Source organism: Homarus americanus, unplaced genomic scaffold (assembly GCF_018991925.1).
Source record: "Homarus americanus isolate GMGI-L3 unplaced genomic scaffold, GMGI_Hamer_2.0 scaffold47924, whole genome shotgun sequence".
In the NCBI taxonomy this organism is placed as follows: Eukaryota; Metazoa; Arthropoda; class Malacostraca; order Decapoda; family Nephropidae; genus Homarus; species Homarus americanus.
The window spans coordinates 89,995-102,282 of record NW_024737505.1 but is presented as its reverse complement, the minus strand read 5'-3'; positions in this window follow the sequence as shown (position 1 = coordinate 102,282).

Sequence of the window (12,288 nt, the reverse complement as noted above, 5' to 3'; positions counted from 1 at the left end):
AGAGGACGCTCCAGAAGACATCCCCCGCCCGGAACCCACAGGCTAAGATACAACATACATGGTATAGAAATCTTAAAAAAAAAAAAAACCTTTGCTTAAGGCTGAACATCTTCATTCCCTTAGCTGCAGTCTTCTTCCCCCACTGTGTGTGTGACTTGATTTGCCCAGGCATACTTTTCTGTAGAACGGATCTTTTTCAGTATTGGCTGATTGCTCTTTAAAAAGGAATAGAAGTCACTGCAAGGTGTTTCTCGGAGGTTGTACTGTACGGTCAGAATGCCTTTCATTGTTTCAACACTCAATTTGTTCCTGTCCATTGACTTTGCATCAGTGAAAAAAATCTTTCTACATTTGCATTGTGAGATGATATAGCAAAGAAGAATTGTGCAATTCTGAGTGGCATTCAATGTTCTTTGATTTTTCAAAGTATCTGGTCCACTTTTTATGTGTTGGCAGATTACTAAATTCTTCATCACTCTTGTAATTTTCCACAAACTGCTTCAGGTTACTAACTTGGTCAAAACACTTCATCAACTTCTACCCCCTTATCAATCAAATATTTGACAGCTAAGTTGACAACACCGTACAAGTGACTTATTAGCCGACAAAAACTGAACGAGATCTCTACGGTTTCCACCTTCCCTCCCTCTCTCTCTCTCTCTCCCGTCATTACAGTTTCATGTTTTTTTTTTCCCGTGTTGAAAATGATGGAAGCTGAAATTCCGGACTTTTGAAGAATTTTAAAAATTCCTTCCGGACGAAGATTTCGAGACCTAAATGGAGGACATGTCCGGGAAAATACGGACGTATGGCAACCCTATGCCAAGGTCTAGTGCTTATTAATTTATCTGTCCTTAAGAGTGACTAAGTTTTTCTCTTTTAAAATGTCACTGAACTGACATGGGACAATATAATTAACATTGCTGGAATTCTTATAAGAGAGTGAATAATTTGAATATAAACATGCTAAAGCTCGCATTAGACACAAATTTTAGTTCTAATTTATGAATTTTATTACAGGACACATTTTTATCTCTTGTGCAAAATATATGACGTTTATATTCAAATTATTTGCTGTCTTGCAAGGATTCCAGCAATACAAATAATATTCTCCTAACTTTAGTCTATGACATTATATAAGATAAAAACTTTAAGCCTAAAACACCAAACCCGGGCTGGGAAGATGGGAGGGAGGGAAGTGACAGTGACATGTTTCACAGTTGGCACCGAAGGTCTAGTGAAGTATTTATTTGTTTATTTATGTCCTTTAGCTTGAGTGTATGTTTTTTGCTTATAAAATGTCACAGAGTAACCGTGGCGAATATAATTTACATTGCTGGAATTCTTATAAGATAGTGATTAATTTGAATACAAACATGCTATAGTTTGCATTAGACAAAAATTTTAGTAATCATTTAGTACATTATTTTGAGTACATGTACAGTACAGATTTGCCCTTAGGACAGTGTAGCGTGCCCAGAGAAACATTAGGCTCAAAATTTTAAATATGATGCGCCAGATTGATTCCTTAATTGTGGGTGTCGTCTTAAATCAATAATCTTAAATTGAATCGCTTTAAATCGACGTTCTACTGTAGTACATTTGAGTACAGGAAAAAGCCATTTTTTCTAAAAAACAGTTTTTGTGATACAGTCCAGAATGCAACATCTAGCTCTGTACCTCCAGATGTATATGCCTTGCATTAACTCACCAGGCCAACAAACAGGAAATTACTAAAATACAGTATTACCCCGCCTAACGCGGTTTCACTTAACGCGTTTTATCATATACGCGGTGCCTCGCCAGAGCTGAACTTTCACTTAACACGGATTTTTTCCACATATACGCGGTGAGTGTCCGGCTCGAGACGAGACGCTATTTTTAGATTTGCCCCACCCGCCACCCTGCCTGACTGCCTGTTTTAGCTCATAAAATTCATACAAATTACCAGGCCAGAATATAATTTACATTGCTGGAATTCTTATAATTTGGTGATCATTTTGAATATAAACATCATATATTTTGCATTAGACATACAAATTTTAGATAAAAATTTTTCTCAGAGTAACTATGTTATCTTTTGTGCAAAATATATGACATTTATATTCAAAATATTCCTGGTCTTACAAGGAATCCAGCAATGTCAATTATATTATCCTAACTTTAGTTTGAGGTATTATTTATTACAAAAAAGGTAAATATTCTGGTGTTCCCACACATCTGGTGGGACGGTTGGTGGGGGGTGGGGGGGAGGGAGGGACCGACCGACCATCTGTTACCCTGTGAAAATATTTTTTTTTTTTTTATTAACTGAAGATATTTGTTTTAGCTCATAAAATTCATACAAATTACCCGGTCTGAATATAATTTACATTGCTGGAATTCTTATAATTTGATGATCATTTTGAATATAAACATCATATATTTTGCATTAGACATACAAATTTTAGATAAAAATTTTTCTCAAATTAACTATGTTATCTTTTGTGCAAAATATATGACATTTATATTCAAAATATTCCTGGTCTTACAAGGAATCCAGCAATGTCAATTATATTATCCTAACTTTAATCTGAGGTATTATTTAATACTAAATGTTAAAAACTCTGGAAGGGAGGATTGGTGGGGGGTGGGGGGGAGGGTTGGGACTGACCGCGCGGTTGGAAGAGGGGGGGAGGCAAGGTGGGGTACTTTGATTGACAGATAGTGTCGTGAAGATTATTTTTTTTTTTATTAACTGAAGATATTTGTTTTAGCTCATAAAATTCATACAAATTACCCGGTCAGAATATAATTTACATTGCTGGAATTCTTATAATTTGGTGATCATTTTGAATATAAACATCATATATTTTGCATTAAACATACAATTTTTAGATAAAAATTTTTCTCTAAGTAACTATGTTATCTTTTGTGCAAAATATATGACATTTATATTCAAAATATTCCTGGTCTTACAAGGAATCCAGCAATGTCAATTGTATTATCCTAACTTTAGTTTGAGGTATTGTTTATTAAAATTTAGTGGTTTTCCCCCAAAAATTTCTCTGAGAGGGTAGAGCCGGCAGTGTAGTGTGAGAGGGGGAGGGAGTTGAGTCCATTATTTGAATGGACATTAACTTGGCGACTGTATTTCTCTATTTCTCTTAAGTATTAATTGTGTGCATGTACCATCATAAAATTAAGATGTTATTTTTAATACAACATAGGTATGTGCCTTCAAAAAGTGGAGTTTGGGGGTCGGGCCGGTTTCTATTGGAATTAATCTCATATGTTCTGTTGTTCACTTAACGCGGATTTCACTTAACGCGGGACCCTCTGGGTTCAATTGACCGCGTTAAGTGGGGTACAACTGTATGTAATATAAGGACACGTCGCTACCTGGCATTTAATTGCAATTCTCAAAAACTCCTTCCGCACCCTCCATCACGCACATTGCTACCGCCATCTCTTGCCCTAGAGCGAGCAATAAACAAATGTCAACTCTCGAGGCATAGAGATGGGTGGGATGTCGACGTTGCATTCTGGACTATCACAAAAATTGTTTTTTAGAAAAAAAAAACTCTTTTTGTTCAACCCAGAATGCAATGTCTAGCTTTGATTACCCGAGCAGGAGGTGGAGAGGGAGGTGACATTGCATATTAGGCTGTGCTAGCTTAGGTCCAGATAATAATTATAAGCTTGTTTGGAATATTTTCCAATATTAGGAACATTTACCGGAAGGTAAAATTTTAATTTACATATCCCAATTAGGATACTCACTTTATTTTGATGAGGAAGAAGAAGGTCCTGGTTGTGGAGATTGATTAGGTGGGGGAGGGGACCCCAGCACCACCACATGCTAAGCATCTTTAAGAGATAGATGAAGATATAGCTGTTGTGAAAGGTTTTTAAAGATTTCCAAAAGCCTACTTCTTTGATTTGACTGAGGGCAGAAAGGCCACAGACCCTGCATATTTCCTGGTATCTTGTGCCAAAAATATCTTGCCAGGGTCTGCTTGACTCACCAACTGAGATAATTATTTTGTCATTTTACTAGGAGACAATTTCTTATCATCCTGTGATGAGAATACACAGGGGCCTCGATTAAGGAATCTGGTTAACCATTCTTGAAGGTTCTTAACTGGGCACAATATATGAGGAACCCTCGTCTCATCCATTAGCCATTTTATCCGGATAGGTTGAGCTTGAAAATCCTCCCTTTCATTTTTTCTTAGAATCACCGTAGGAAAAAGCATGACAACTTCCTCAGAAAATACCAATAATGATGGATTATTGGAAATTGAAATCAGCTCACTCATTCTCATACCTGTTGCTATTGCTAGAAGGAAGGCTGCCTTCTGGAGCAATCTGTCCCGGGTCAGCTTTATAATGTAATTAGGCCCCTTAAGAAATTTAGTAACTTTATCTAGAGACCAAGGTGGGATTCTCTTAGGCCAAGGGAGTCTCTGAATGAAAAAGGACGATCTGAGCATTTGATAAATTCTTGAGTTCAAAGTAATAGTAAAACCCCATGGCAGAGGGTCAACCAATGCTGATTTATAAGATGCATTTGTAGAACCTTAAAGGTCTTTAACTTTGAACAGAAAATCTAAAAATTCAAACACTACTGTCTCTGACAATATGTTCGGAGCCGTAAACTTAATAAATTGTTGAAAAAGTTTCCAAGCTTTTTCATATTGCATAGAAGTTGGGGCTATGACCTGCTATCACTTGGTTAGCTATATTGGAATTACCCAACAATCTATTTAAATATCTTTTGAGAAACTCCAAGCATGAAGTGCCAAGGTTGTCTCAAACTGAGGGTGCAGTACCTGGTCTATATATCCTTGTTGCAATTGTAGTGGATACTGGCACCATTCCAACAGATCCAGACACCACGGTTGTAGGATTCAATATAGTGCAATTAAGAGGACCTAACCCCTGAAAGGATCTGAAACCACTTTGGGCAACATTTTCACAGGTGGGAACAGATAGATTGAATTCCAACTATTCCAATCTATGAGTAGAGCATTTCCTAAAATATTCGATTGTTCCTTAGAAGCATAAATTGGCATCTTGTGATTGTTTTGTGAGGCAAAAAGATCTATTTGTGGAGTCCCTAACCTCCTCACTAGACTCTTGAACTTCGATGGCCTCAGGGACCATTCTGTTTCCACCGACACTGGCCTGAGAAGGGACACTGCATCTGCCCAAGTGTTTTGTACTCCCAGTGTGTGAGTTGCTTTGAGGTAAAGTTGTTGTGTTACACAAACTTTGAATTTTTTTCTGACAGTGTGAGAAGGGTCCAAGATCTGGTTGAGCCTTGATGATTGAGACAAAACTCTGCCACTCTGTTGTCCATGGCAAACAGAATCGTCATGTTTTCGAAGTTTGGGTTTGCCAACAAAAAGAATAGGACTACTACTAATTCTTTGATGTTTATGTGTTGGTCCCGAAGGGAGTTGCTCCACTTCCCTTGAAGGAACTCTCCTTTTGAGGAATGGAATCCCCATCCTATCTCGGACATGTCCGTACAAACAACCAAATCTGTTTGAGGGGGAACCCAGGGTGATGAACCGATTAGATTGTCCAACCTTGTCCACCATGACAGATGATTCTTAATCTGAATTTGGAGAGAAGAAGCAATATTTCTGTTTCTGTGAAGCAACTTCGACTCCAGATGAGTTAGTTGCTTTTTCCTTAACGTGCCAAATGGAACTACAGTGATATCCGTGTTAGTCGGAACAATTGGTGCAGAGCACTTCCGGGAATGAGAGATTTCCGGCCAACCAGATGACTTTCTCAAACCCGGAAAAATAACTTATCCCTGGAATGTTTTCCGGTTACTGGGAAAAGTTTCCAAGTGTCTAAACTAGACATCTTGCACACACAGACACTAGCCCACAGCCCCAAAATATTTCTGGGTGCTGGGGATGTTTTCCTTGAGTCTAAACTACCGGAGTCCATAAATGCAGTTCTAATTTAGTTATAAACTCCATTTCTTTACTATAATAATCCAAAAAAGTTTATCTAAATGTTTGGTAAAATAAATATATTTGAAAATTAAAAATCAATATGATATGGGCGTGAATGAAACTGTGTGTTACAGCAAAGACTGGTATTTTCCACTCCCATGGAACTGTGGGGGATTAGTGGGTCTCATGTACCTGACCTGACGCAATGTCAGGTGGAGGTAGGGTGGGGGATTAGTGGTCGCATATTACCGACCTACTGATGGAATGTCAGGTCACCCTTTCTTGGGTGGGGATTAGTGGGTTTCATGACCTGAAGATGTCTTGAATAAACACGAAACCTAAAGTATTTTTAGAGATTGTGATAAATATAAGTATAAATGAGCAAAGTTGTATCCCTTCAACATTACATTACATAACATTTCAAAATATGGAGTGAGAAAGCAGAAAGGTGTGGGTAATTAGAGAGATGGAGTGGAAAGGAGTGTTGCCAAGCTCTCCTCAACAGCTTGTAGTGGACCCCATCCCCTACAAGTGACGACTGAGCTCCCGCGCGCCTACCAGCCAATCAGCGTACAGCCAGCAATGCCGGTAGACCTACTCTCCAGTGCGGACGCACACGTAGCAACGCTAGGACCAGAGTGCTGGGTGTGCCTGGCCTCCTCCAGCGCCTCACCACCCAGCTCCCTCAGAAAGCTCCTCGCCCTGCAGGACCTCTGAGCAAGCTACTTCTCTCCTAGTAACTCCTTAGCACTGCACTGTACAACAATATATATACAGAAAACGTATTGCGAGTTTCTATTCTACCTCATTCCTGAGTGTGAGATATCTACATGTACGTACGTATGTGAGCCCTTACAAAGAGACAATAGACAACTAAAGAGAATTGACAACAGGCCACTTACAGTACGCTACAATTGGTGACCCTCGGAGCTGTGAACACCACACTCCCTCTGCTGCTGCTGCCTCACTATCGGAGCTGTGAACACCACACTCCCTCTGCTGCTGCTTACTACTGGAGCTGTGAGGATCGCTGCCTGCTGCCAGTCCGGGCTAACCGCCCTACCTGCTACTCCACATCTCACGACCATAAGGTTTATAACGCATTAGTTTGTTCTTCCCACTGGCGAAGTGAGTGACCCACATCACAGCTGGAGAGCAACTATTGTGCGATATTCCAAACGTGGTTTGAGCTCTTTTGCCTACTCTCCTATTTTTCTTTTGTTTTTTTTAGTTCTGGCCTAAGGACCTGCACCCTAAAAAGTGTATTCGTCCCGAAGTCCCCCCCTGCAACTGTTCACCTCCCTCCCAGGAGAATGTGAACACGGAAGGGGGTCGGAACAAGCTCCCATCCCTCATCCTTCCCTAACAGGTTTGACGCACTTCCACCAGAATGGATGGACGGATCAATCTACCACCCTTCAACCACAATGTCGAGGACTGGCTAGTTCATGTGGAAGCAGCCCTCATCGGCTCACAAGCGACTGACGAGCAAAAGTACGGCGCCCTGCTCTGTGCCTTGCCCAAGGAAGTCACCTCGCAGGTCTCACAGACGATTTCCAACCCTCCAGATGACAACAAATTTGCTACCCTGCGGGATGCCTTGAAGACGTGTTATCAACAGACCAGCCCCAATCTCCTGCAAGATCTATCCTCTATCTCCCTCGGAAAGTCAACCCCGGGACGTCTCTGGGAGGAGATGTGTAGGCTGAACTCCCGTCACACAGACAGACTCCCCGACTCTATCCTGCGCCAACTTCATGCACAGAAGCTCCCCACACTGGTGCGCGTTACCCTGTCCGCAGTAGATTACTCTACAACACCAGAACTCTACGCAACCTCAGCAGACAGGATATTCAACGATTGCGCTGCTGCAGGTCTCGCCGCTACGAACAACCCAACGACCACACCAGTACTTACCCCCGAACTTGTAAGCCGGGTCATCAACCCTCAGCTGAGCCATACCTCACAAGACATCAGGGACCTGTTGCAGACTTTGAACCGCATGATGGACACCATTGAACAGTTCTGCTTCTCCAGGCCTGCTGCTGGGCCTGTTCCCGACTCACGCACCTCGCCCTACAATCCCATGCCTGCTGCTGGGTCTGCTCCTGGCTTACGCACCACGCCCTACAATCCCACGCCTGCTACTGGGCCTGTTCCAGGTTCACGCACCGCGCCCTACAATCCCTGATGCGCATTTCCTGCCCCGGAAACCGCCGCCAGCCCCCAGCACAATGGATCTACCCTATGCTAGTATCACAGACCCTTTCGGCGCCAATGCTCAACACTGTGAGCCCCACTGCACCTACTCGGGAAACGGCAACAACGGGGATTGGTAGACTTCTCAGCCCCCGTTCCTTTAGGCGTCTCACTACTGCACATCACCGACCGCACCTCCAGCATGAAATTCCTCGTCGACACAGGTTCATTGGTCAGCATCATCCCTCCCTCACTACAAGACACGTCAAAGCAACCCTCTTATGACCTGTTTGCTGCCAACGGTACTCCCATCGCCTCCTACGGCGCACGCACCCTCGCCTTAGACCTCGGTCTGCCCAAGACTCTGCGCTGGTTATTCGTGGTCGCAGACGTGTCTCAAAACATCCTTGGATTCGACTTCCTCACCTTCCACAAGCCATCTATGCCTCATCCATGAGCCTACAGCACGCAAGATCCAAGGTTGTCGTGCCAGACACACCGACACTATCACCTGTCTCTCGCCTTCCAACGAGTTCTCCTCCCTGCTCGACGAATTCAAGGAGCTTTTCTCACCCCGAGTCTCTCTACCCCCACCACCTACGTCGGGAATTTTACACCACATCAAAACCGAAGGACCACCAGTCTTCTCACGTCCTCGCCGCCTGCGCCCTGAGCTCCTGAACACAGCCAAAGCGGAATTCAACAAACTACTACAAGACGGCATCATTTGTCCTTCAAAGAGTCCCTGGGCAAACACCCTGCGACTGGAGGGTGTGTGGCGACTACAGAGCCCTGAACCTCGTCACCAAACCTGACAGGTACCCTACTCCACATGTCCAAGACTTCCACCAAAAACTTCATGGCAAGACCATCTTCTCAAACATCGACTTGGAGAGTGCCTTCCACCAGATCCCAGTAGCACCTGCAGATACCCAGAAGACAGCCATCACCACTCTGTTCGGACTCTTCGAGTATACTTTCATGAGTTTTGACCTGCGCAATGCAGCACAGACTAACAGAGGTACATGGACCATATGCTTCGCGACCTTGATTTTGTCACCGTCTACATTGACGACATCCTCGTCGCATCTTCGATGCCTGCCGAGCACCATCACCACCTACAACTCCTTCTCCAACGCCTGCAGAACAACAACATGAAAGTTCATCCTGCTAAGTGCGTCTTTGGAGCCTCCTCCATCGACTTCCTCGGTTACAGAGTCTCGCCCAGTGGTATACAACCTCTACCACAGAAGATAACTGCCATTAGGGAGTTCCCCAAACCTGAAACGGCGAAGAAACTCCGAGATTTCCTGGGTTTAGTCAACTACTACCACCGCTTCATTGCCAACGCTGCCACCATCCTAGTCCCCCTCTACGACCTTCTCAAGGGACTCCCGAAGAAGTCTCACAAGCCTCTCATGTGGACTCAAGAGGCTGTTACGGCATTCACCACTATTAAACAGCACATCACACGCCTCACCCTCTTGGCCCACCCCTCACCTAACGCCTGGACCACTCTCACAACAGACACTTCTTCGACTGCAGTGGGCGCCGTCTTACAGCAGGAGATCAACGGAAATCTCATGCCCGTTGCATTTCTCACAACGGCTTCAACCACCACAACTCAAGTACAGCGCCTTTGATCGAGAACTCCTGGCCATATACCTGGCTGTCAAACATTTCCAGCACTTCCTCGAGGCCCGTCAGTTCACCATCTTCACTGATCACAAGCCCCTCGTCCAAGCCTTCGCTTCAGCATCCCAGTTACATACACCTCGTGTCCCGCGCCACTTGGCTTACATCTCGGAGTTCTCCAGCGACGTCCAACACATTAAAGGCAGCCACAACGAGATCGACGACGCCCTCTCTCGTTGTATATCCAACATTCTTCCCTCATCTCCACCCATTGATTATGGGCAGCTCGCCGTGGCTCAAGAGAACTACGAAGACCTGGCAGCATACAAAACATCCCCCTCAGGCCTCACATTCCAAGAACTCCCTGTTCCTGGCACGAACATAAAATTGTGGTGAGACATATCCTGTGGGCAGCCTAGACCGTTCGTGCGTCACGTCCACCGCCGCGCTGTTTTCAACCGCATCCATGGTCTCAGCCACCCGGGTGTGTGGGCCTCCCAGCGCCTCCTCACGCAACGTGTCGTCTGGCCCGGCATCAAGTCAGATACTAAGAAATGGGCTGCCCAGTGCCTGGCCTGCCAGTCCTCCAAAATACATCGTCACATACGGGCCCCCTTAGAAACCTTCCCTATACCCAAAGGACGCTTTCAAGTAGTACACCTCGACATCGTGGGACCTCTTCCATCATCCTACGGTAGCACCTACATCTTCACCTGCATCGGCCGTTTCACCAGGTGGACAGAAGCCATCCCCATGCCCAATGCTACAGCAGAGTCTGCCGTCCGCGCCTTCATGTCCGGTTGGGTTCCCCGTTTCGGCCCCCCTGCAACTATCATCACTGACCGAGGAGCCCAGTTTGAGTCACAACTCTGGCAGAACCTCCTACAGTTCCTAGGTACTTCTAGGCAATGCAATACCGCATACCACCCTCAATCCAACAGCATGGTAGAGCGGTTTCACAGGCAGCTGAAGGACTCACTCAAGGCACAGCACGACCCTTACAGCTGGACGGATGTGCTGCTCTTAGTGCTCCTCGCCATCCGTGCATCACACAAGGACATGGACTGTAGCCCAGCAGATATCACACTAGGCGAGCCCCTTCGCCTACCCGGAGATTTTTCACTCCCTCCTGACCTCCACCAACCCACTCCTGCCGTTCCTCACGACTTACTCCAAAAGCTACGACAAGCAGTTTCTGCATTCAGAGCTACTGCTCTGCACCAGCCTCCTCGGCGCCCTGAACACATCCCTCCTGCACTACTCACTGCCGAGTATGTTTTCGTCAGGCATTATGCACACCGCAACCCACTACAACGCCCCTACAATGGACCCTTCCAGGTTGTTACCTGTTCAGCGAAGTTCCTGACGATTATCCGGAATGGCAGACACGACACCGTCAGCATAGACCGAGTCAAGCCAGCCACCTTACCCATTGGGTCCCCAGCCCAGCAGCACCCCCCACGAACTACGCTTGCACCAGTCTACCCGCAGTTATCACCTGTAGCAATACCCCGCCCACGACATTTCTGGGCACCCTATTTCCACCCTCAGGTACTTACTGCTCCTGTCGTGGATCCTCCTCCTGACGTGGACCCTGCTGCCGTCGTGGACCCTGTTGCTGTTATGGACCCTCCTCCTGATGTGGACCCTGCTGCTGTCGTGGACCCCGTTGCTGCCGTGGACCCTCCTCCTCACGTGGCCCCTAACCCAGCCAGACCCCGCCCACGACATTTCTGGGCACCCTCTTTCCACCCTCAGGTACCTACTGCTCCTGACGTGGACCCTGCTGACGTCATGGACCCTCCTCGTGACGTGGACCCCGCTGCCGTTGTGGACCCTGTTGCTGTAATGGACCCTCCTCCTGACGTGGCCCCGGCTCCTGACCCAGTCAACCCAGCCAGACCCCGCCCACAACATTTCTGGGCACACTCTTTCCACCCTTAGGTACCCCCTGCTCCTGCCCTGCACCCTGCTGTTGTCATGGACCCTGTTGCTGTCATGGCCCCTGTCCATGACCCAAACTGCCCAGCCAGTGACGTTGCTGCTGCCGCGACAGGAGCACAACAACCATTGCCTGTACAACCTCCTCTAATCCCAAACCCTCCTTCTCCCCCTGATTCTCGCACAGGTTTTGTGTCTCCAGACAGAGTCATCACCCGCAGTGGCTGAGTCGTACGTACACCTGCCCGGTATGTATCACTTGTGGAACGCAACCTTGCCAACATCCAGCCTCCCACCGCGCCCGGAGGGGAAGGGGAGTATTGTAGTGGACCCCATCCCCGACAAGTGACGACTGAGCTTCTGCGCTCCTACCAGCCAATCAGCGTACAGCCAGCGATGCTGGTAGACCTACTATCCAGTGCAGACGCACACGTAGCAACGCTAGGACCAGAGTGCCGGGTGTGGCTGGCCTCCTCCTCTGTGATTGGCTCTCTCACTAAGCGCACCCCAAATCCTGATGTTTCTAAATTGTATAAATACGGCCATGGCTGGCCAG